Consider the following 9,542-nt stretch of genomic DNA (forward strand, 5'->3'; position numbering starts at 1 on the left):
ATTTCTTAAGATTTGCTGCCGGCAAAGGAAGATTTTGATGGTGGCCATCAGGGAACAGATTCCCAGGCTATCCCCGCTCTACTTGTTGCTTCTTCTCTACAAAATTCTCTTCCTTAGTGGTGGCGCAGGTGGCCGGGTGAGTGACTGGACGCGGTCTCCTAGTTTTGGATCCTTGTCGATCTCGTCGAGTGTGTCGGTGGCGCGGCCACGGTGGAGGGTGAAGGAGAACGCGGTGAGCTACTCGACTTTGTCATTGCCGGTGGTTAGCGGCCGTGGCGGCAGCGCCGGTCGTTGGTAGCGCGGAGGAGGCAGTGAGGGAGTTCGCAAAAGGGGCACCTGTTCCGTACTGGTATTGTCAACGTATAGATTCAGATTCTATCCTGCCATTGATCTACCTTGCATTTTTTACGGAATTGAACTTGTAAGATTTCTAATAAGAATAATAACTACCAGAGTGGTTGTTCTTCCAGATCTATATAAGAGTTTAAAGCTTTTGGGCATGCAAAAAGGTAACCATATAGAGTACTTGAGTTACATTTTTTTTCATTCAGCACTTCCTTAGCAATTAAATTTAGCCTTACTACAGCAAATGTTATATCCATTGTCTCTCCATATTACTTAATTTATTTTTGTAGTTCATAGTATTGTTTGCACTTGTTAACATCTCTATCTATGAAAGCAGTGACTGTCAATGGCATGCTATTATTTACCATTTAAAGAGAAATAGCAGTTCAATCTATAATATTCTTTGTACGATATTTGCGGTCATATTTTAGACATGGACGTCATGCTTTTCAACCAAACATTGTACTCCCTCTGTAAAGAAATGTAGGATTTTTTTTGCAGTTTAAATTAAACTGCAAAAACATCTTACATTTGTATACAGAGGGAGTGTAATTTAAAAATTAGAAAAGCTCTTTGTATACTATATTCTTTGTAGTATCTTCGCTTGGGCGCTCTATATTGTCGATCAACACCTTTAATCCTTCTCTGTTTGTGACTCTTGATAATGCCATAGTTGCCCATGTTAGAAAACTTGCTTAGGAGAGTATGTACCCACCTTGATTAGGGATTGACCTTGCCTCTTATTTATGGTCATTGCAAAACATATTGATAGATGATATTGCCTTCTTTGCAGCACGAAGGGCCAGTTTCAGTCATTTCGTGACATAATGATCTTAGGTATGTATACCTTCTCGCCAACGTGTGTTCCTGTGATTATCTGTTCCTCAATATATCTATTTCCCAGCTGTGTGATAGTCATTCTTGCACCATTGCATAAACCTGCCGCTTGATTGATGTTGTGTAGGAGCATGACCAGTAAACCTACCTTTAGTTTCAGCTGTGGTTTGGAATTCTTTTATTACGGAACTCTGTTGGACACATAGTCTCCATGGTGCTGTACCTAGTTGTTGCCTTGCATAGTGTCCAAGCTTAGGTATGTCGCCTCTTCCCCTTGTATTTGGCTCATTATGTAGTCATTTATCTTCTCGACCGCTTCATTCCTTTCACATAGTATTGCTCTTTCTTCAAGAAGTTAACGGGCACGGTAGTATGCTTCTGTAGCAAGTTTGAGTACAGTCACATTTTGCTTTTGCATTGGATCTTCTGACAGACACTTCAGACGCATGTTTTCAGTTAGGATAATTATTTCAAAGTGCTTCGATAGGTATGACCTTTTGATTGAGGCATTTATTATCTGCTCTCTTTCCCTTTGTTATATCTGGGAGTATTTGTCTGAAGTCGCCTTCTAGCACAACCTTCATGCCACACCAAATGGTCTTTCATCACTATTTTGGTTTGTGAACCTTAGAATATCCCAAAGGCTTTTGTCTAGTGCCTCAAAACAGTGTTTGTTTGCCATAGGAGCCTCGTCCCACAGTATTAATAAGGTCTTCTTTACCAGTTCAGCCAAATGTGAGCCTTGCTTTATTTCACATGTTGATTCTGATGTGATATTTATTGGAATGTGGAATCTTGAGTGCGATGTTCTTCCACCTTGGAGCAGCAAAGCCGCAGTACCAGATGATGCTAACGCATGCACTATCTTTCCCTCTGATCGTACTTTTGTTGTGATGCCCATAGAGAAGTTTTGCCCGTGCCACCTTAGCCTTGTACAAATATCTGTTTTCCAACCCCTCTCTCAGCTGATTTCGTTATTGCACCAAAGTCCATTTTCTGGTCCTGGTTGAGATTGTTTATTATAGTTTGGTGCTCACTCTATACTGCCTCCATGTCGTAGCTAATTTCTTTGTTTATCAGCCCGTTCCCAAGTTGCTCAAGTTCCATAGCATTTGGTAGTTCTATGTTTGGATAGTCCTTTAGTGACTTTCCTGCTTGCCACGTTATTTTCTCTATCTCGATCAGAGCACATGCTTTCTACTGCGAATCAGTGAGCTGCAGCATAGGAAAGTTTAGGATAATTCTTATTTTGTACTGGATATCTTCGGATAGTGCCTCCCATGTTGAACCCACAACATTTTCGGGCTGGTCACCTCATAATGGCACAATATTGTGGTAAATAGCTGTCGTAATTGTGTCCTTGATTCCCAGCTTGATGCTTCATGAGTGCATTCAATCTACTCAATGTCGCTATCAAGAAATCAGAGAGCTTTGCATGCTGATTTGTATGTTGGGTGAACAACTTCATTAATTGTTCTAATACCCTCAAGTGATGTGCAAACTTTCTTGGTGTTTAGAAGCATTCTCAGAAAATACCGCTCGCCACATGTGGGGTGTGCATAGTAGATTCTTCCAATCGCAAAGCTCCTTCTCCACACCTCCCAAGTTTTTGTTTCACTTTTCCATACAAATTTCTATGGGAATTCTAGTTAATTATTTTCCTTGATCATATATTTTGTTTGGCTCCATCCACTCAGTGAACTTATTACCAATAAACTACCATGAAATTTCCTAATAAGAGTGAGCTTGTGATTCATTCTCGATCCAATTCGACTTTGAGAGAAATTAAGTTCTAGGTATTTCCTGATTTCATCATAATCATTTGCGACATCCCTTTCTTTGAGCAAGGTTGTTACTTGGTCATCGTCTATAAGGATGTGCTTAAATAGAAACTTGCTTGACCTGGACCTGTTGCACCACTCGACATTTATGTGAGCTTGGAATTTGACCAATAGATTTCGGTTGTAAGGCACGACAAATCTGTTGTCAAGCACTGCATTTCTCTTTTTGACCTGCCTTCCATTGTCTCGTCTTCTATATACTGGAAAGCCAACCTCATCTATTGTGGTATCGATAGTGTATCTTTTTGGGAAATGCTTCGTGCATCTGTTATCCGTCATGCATGATGATTTCGTATTTGCCACTCTGCAAGGCCCGTGCATCATGAAGTTCTCAACACCTGCATATGCCTCTAGAGATCCTTTAAACTCCTTTACCTTTGTATTGTATGAAACAATCTTTTATTTCCATTGCTCACTGGGCGATACTTTGGATTCCACAACCTTAAATTGTCTGTTAGGTTATTCCAGATAATAGCATGTATTGTTTGGCCCTGTGAATACAATGGGATATACTTAGTAATTGTTTTTGAAAACATGGAATGATCTACGGTTACATATATATAAAGAATAGACCTCTTCATCCATCAAGATCATATCTAGCTGATTAACTCATGGTTGCAGGATTGATCAAATCCCACATTCTTATTACTTTCACTTGTATGTTTTAGTTTTGCCCCCCGTTAAGTCGCTCAACTTCTATGATTTTTCGGTAGGACTTCGTTGGACGTCGAGTTGTATGTGTGTGAAATGGTTGGGCATAGCTTCGTCAGGCGTTGAGTTGCACGTCCCTTCTGCTTACTTTGACTCATGCAGACTTTGATAATTCCTTGCATGATGTGTGTCCCGTCGTCGTTCTAGCTTACTTTGACTCCGTGCAACCTTTGATATTCTCCCTGGGGTGATGTGCATTGGGTCGCTTGGATTTGGTGTCGTGATATGCTTTGCCTGGCATGGCTTGTATATATTGGTTGGTCTGGCTAAGCTGTTGTAGCCGACACCGTTTTGAGTTACATTGTCCTATTTGCATGCATCTATGTGTATCCTTGTCTATTTCTATTTGCATGTTGGAGTCAATTTGGGTTTGCTTGGCCTTTGTGTCGTGATGTTCCTTGTCTGTTGGTGATTCATTGTTTTGGGCGAGGACTCTTTGGGATTTCAAGTCCCTATTTTTTTTTTAAATCCTTTTGGGGTTTTCATATATTGAACTATTGATGGAAAGATCCTTCCTTGTGTAACGTTGATGCAAGAGGACGTGTTGGACGTCATATGGTCCATTATTTTCATTCCATGTCCTTTATTCGGGGTTTCCATGTTGAACTTTATTGATGGAAAGACCCTTTCTTGTACAATTCAAAAAAAGACCCTTCCTTATAATGGAGGACGCGAGGACGTGTTGGAAGGTGTATGCTTAATTTTTTTATGTAACGGAAGCAAGACGTGTTGAATTGTGTACGTGTTAATATATGTATGTAACGTTTTTATCTGTAAAATCTCAACCGTAAAATCATAAAATCAATGCATCCGATTATTTAGGATATGTGGATCAATGTGGTGGCTTATTTGTCTCTTGTCTTAATTATATAATAGATTATCGATCATACGAATATAAATTCGCAGTGTGACTGAATGAAAGATATGATTTGAACGAACTTGCATTTTTCTCTCTTAATGTACAGACTTATCAAACGATTTTCTTTTGAAAAAAGTCAATGGTGTTTAAATATAAAACACTCATCACAAACGTTTTAGTTACAACACCTGTATGCAAATCGACAACTTCCCTAGGAAGCCAAGGGAAAATGTGCCGAGCAGGATTTCTGCAGCTCTTGATCGCAAACATTTTAGATTGAACACACGTATGCAAAGTGGAGCTATGCTCTTCCCTCTTAAGTCAAGGGAAAATTTGCAGCGCAGGATTTGTGCATCCTTTCAACGCAAACGGTTGTTTTGGCTGACCCGTGTGCAACCACGTACAAACAATTTGGTAAGATTTGCATCTATCATATTGGGTATGTTGCCGTTTGTCAAACTGGAAAGATTGACATTTGTTGATCTAGTAACATTGTCATTTGTCAATCTTTGTAACACTGCGATTTGTTAAAATATGCAGCTAAAAATCCCTAGCACTATCTAATTTTTGCAACTAAAATGCAGTAATTAAGCATAGATTTCATTCATAGATTAAGAAGTCGTTCTTTATACAAACAGTTCAACTCAACAGCAGAACCGACCAAATGTTTCCCCAATTGTTGCCAACCACGTACTGAAATAGCTAGTTCAACTATATATACTAGCTAATTTTAAGTACGTTCTACAGTTTCACCACATCAATAGTCAGATGAACTAAACAAAATAGCCCCTAAATACTACTACTGCGGAGGGGCTTTGGACTATTTCCGGCAGCCTCTCCTCTGCCGAGCACACTCAGTAAGGGGCAGAGGAGGAGGAGCCTACCGACGAGCTAGACAACTGCAATGCGGTGTCTGCCGCTGCTGCAGCTTCAGCAACACTCACCTTAAACGCCCTCTGCCGCTCCAGACGACCCCTCTCGAAGCAGTGGTTCTCCTCGTAGATCTCCTATTTCCTCACCTCTGAGGTGGCGTGTGTCGCGACCATGGCGGCGGCAAGGCACTTTGCATGCTCGACGAGGCGCTCCTCCTCCTCCCGCAGGAACTCGGTGTAGCGCGCAAGGTCGCTGACGAACATGTGGGCCTCTACCTCCGCCTCCCGCCTTCGGGCGGCGGTGGCGGAGCAGGTGATGACCCCGGCGGTCCACAGTGCGCTGGCGACCACGGCGACTGACGATGGGGTGGCGGCCACGACCACCACCTTCCACCTTCGGGCCACAGTGGCGGAGCAGGTGATGGCCGGCAGTGGGGTGGCGGCCACGACGGCCACCTCCCGCCTTCGGTCCGCGGTGGCGGAGCGGGCGATGGCCCTGGCTTTCGACGGTGGTGTGCCGGCAACGGCGGTCGGCAACAGCTGTCGACTGGCAGCGACGACTGAGCGTATGGTGGGTGTTCCGCGCACACACAACAGGGACGCCACGCGCACTACACTACATCGGGGACAACGCCGCCGCTGCGGTGTAGCCTCCCAGCTGGAGTTGTCCTCTGATGATGGCGGAGTGGCTGAACGATGACGACGGACCGGTGTCGTTGGCGATTGTGGGAGAAGCAGATGAGATAAGCTACATGGAGGGAGGGGAAATGCAATGCATGACTCGCCTACCGTGAGGGTTTATATAGCAGGCCGGTAAGCATTGGGATTTGGGGGTATTTCACCGAGTCGGGCGGGAAGCTTGTGCAGGAACCTACAAGGTTGTGCGGGAACGGGGTCGCCGACGATTCATTGGCGCCACTTCGAGCCACCATTTGGCCAAAAGAACGCCCCCGCGCACTGCGCAAGCTTGCACTCTAAGCCGTCTGCGACAGCGGGGTGACAAGACGTGCGAGAGGAGGACGAAAGGCCACGTACACATACGGTTAATACAAAAAAAATGTTTGCGGTTTAATTACCTACTATACCCCAGTCCTGGTTTATAGGTACGATTTAACTAATAAAATACGAATGCATGTCGCCAAATATTATATAGTTGGATTCGTATTTGAACATAGTTTCCAATTATATAATTTTTATCACATGCATTAACATTTTTTTGGTTAAATTTAAGGGCAAAGTATGGCACATAATATAAAGGGGACTATAGACAAGACAGAGGCAGTAGCACACGGCCGCTCTCTACGCAGCGACACACACTACAAAAAAAGACACATTCGTGACATTTTTTTCTATCATACTTATGACACTTCTATGACGATAATTGTGACAAAACCCGGTATCATTATTGATGTGGTGGGATCCTACTTCTATGAAAAAATCATGACAGAAAAATGGGCTTTTCGTCCTGGGCGGGCCGGAGACGCAGCTGCATGACATTCTTTGGGCCGTCCATGACGGAAAAAACCGTGGTAGAAGCGAGGGCGCAGAAAATATCGGGGAGTTCCCGGTACGGTGGGTGGTCGGGGGCCGAGCGATGCGCGTTTCTCTCGTACACGTACGCACGTGGGTGCGAGGCGTTGGGCTCTAACTGAACCCGAGTGAGGCGTTCTCCTATTGAACCCGAGCGATTGCACTGCAGGCTACGCGTTACTGAACCCGAGCGATCGATCGATGACTGTTAACTGAACCCAATCGAGCGATTCCTTCGTTCGCTACTGCGGCTAACTGAAGCCGATCGAACCAGCTGCCTCCTTCACTTGATGAACAGTGAGCGTTGTTGGAGGGGGTTTGGATGAACAGTTCCTGGTGGGGGGTTGGATGAACAGGACCTCGTGTTGCCGTTGGATGAACTGGACCCCGATCGATCGAGCCGGTTGGGCGTGGATGAACAGGACCCCGTGAAGGGAAGGTTGAACAGTAGCCCGTGGAGGGCTGGTTGAACAATAGCCGGTGGAGGGCTGGATGAACAGTAGCCCGTGGATGGGTGGTTGAACAGGACCTCGTGGAGAGGGCTAGTTGAACAGTAGCCGGTGAAGGAGCGCGAGGTGGAGGCTGGATGAACAGGAGCCCGTGGATGAACAGTCGCAGGTGGAGGCTGGAGGAGGTCGACGGTGGATGAATAGTACCCTGTGGAGGCTGGAGGAGGTCGACGGTGGAGATGAACAATATCTCGTGGGGTCTTGTTTTGCGGTACGCCACACCCCTCCCGATGAACAGGACCCCTGTTTCGACCGTAGCGCTCCAGCACAAGTCCGTTTCCTCCGTTTTGCGGTACGCCACACCCCTACCGGTCAACAGGACCCCGTTTCGACTGTAGGAGGTCCAACAGAAGTCCGTTTCCTCCGTTTTGCGGTACGCCAGACCCCTCCCGATGAACAGGATCACGTTTCGACCGTGATCGGTCAAACACAAGGCTGTTTCCTCCATTCTGCGGTATGCCAGGCCTCGTTTCCATCGGCTGTTCCGTCCAAGCCGGTTGGCTCCCGATGAACAACACGCGTTCCATTGCGTCCCGATGATCAAGACGCATTCTGTTGCCTCCCCATGAACACGACGACGGCGCAGCTTCTCCATTCTGACCAAGCCATGTACACGAGCCCTGCTCATACGTATGCGTGAGTAGGTGTTTGAGACCCCTCCCGTATGTACGTACGTGGCCATATTTTCTTTCTTGCATCCTGGCCGCCGTATGTACATGTACATGCTACGTGCGCGCCTCTACATCGACCAGTATGTACGTACACGTTCGCGACCAGAATGACAAAGCTATGTACGCTTCGACCAGGTGGTTCCCGACTGTCAGGCACTTCCTTGCGTGCGAAGATGTAGCTGGTGGGTCCCAGCAGTTAGGGGGGCGAATCATTTTTTTGCCCGTAATATAGACGCACTTCCTTGCGTGCGAAGATGTAGCTGGTGGATCCCAGCAGTCAGGAGGAAAATGTTTTTTTCACGAAATACGATGGTCCGTCCGATGGGTCCCTGCTGTCAGGTGGAGAAATAATTATTTTGCGTGTAATAAGGAGGCACTTCCTTGCTGCGGCCGTGGACCCAGTTGTCAGCCTCTCCACGTATAGTACTCTTCCGACGGAAGTCGTTCGTTGACCACATTGACCACGGCGCGCCGAGAGCACCAGTGCGGTAGACGACGGCGAGGCCTATGAAGGGGACGACGCGGAGCTGGGGAAGACGCGGCAGTGGATGCCCACGCGGAGGGGAGTACGTGGGTTGACTGCTTCGACTGTGGTGTGAGGCTGCCGTCGCCGGAGAATAACAGGAGGTGTGGGTGAGTATCGAGGGATGGCATGGCCAGCGGTGGTAGCACAACTGGACACGGGAGGCAGGAGTAGGCGGCACACCGACGCTTGTTTGGGTGGCTGGAGCAAGAAGACCAGATGTTGAAGAAGCACTACGGCTGTTGGATGGACATCGTACGGTCACTAGAGCTAGAATCGTTCATATTTACTAAGTTGACAAAGCCGTCCGTCCCCATCATCTTAGTAGGCCCACAAGTCAGCCTCACACTATGGTGGGTCCCAGCTAGCAGGGGGTATTCATTTTTTGTGCGTAATAATGAGGCACTTCCTAGCATGCGAAGATATAGCTGATGGGTTCGACCTGTCAGTGGGGGAACATTTTTTTCACGAAATACAGAGGCCCTTCTGGTGGGTCCCAGCTGTCAGGTGGAGGAATCATTATTTTGTGCGTAATAAGGAGTCATTTCCTTGCGTGCAGCCGTGGACCCAGCCCTCAGCCTCTCCACGTACAGTCCACTTCTGATGCATGTCGTTCATTGACCATGTTGACCACGCCGCGTCGAGTGCACCAGGGCAGTGGACGACGGCGAGGCCTAGGAAGGGAACGACATGGAGCCAAGGAAAACTCATCAGTTGTTTCCCATGCGCAGGGGAGTGCGAGGGTTTACTGGTTCGTCTGCCGTCGCCGGAGAATAACAGCAGATGTGGGTGAGTAGAGGGATGGCTAGGCCAGCGATGGGAGAACGATGGGGCGGTGAGGCCT

Source organism: Triticum aestivum, chromosome 3A, assembly GCF_018294505.1.
Source record: "Triticum aestivum cultivar Chinese Spring chromosome 3A, IWGSC CS RefSeq v2.1, whole genome shotgun sequence".
NCBI lineage: Eukaryota > Viridiplantae > Streptophyta > Magnoliopsida > Poales > Poaceae > Triticum > Triticum aestivum.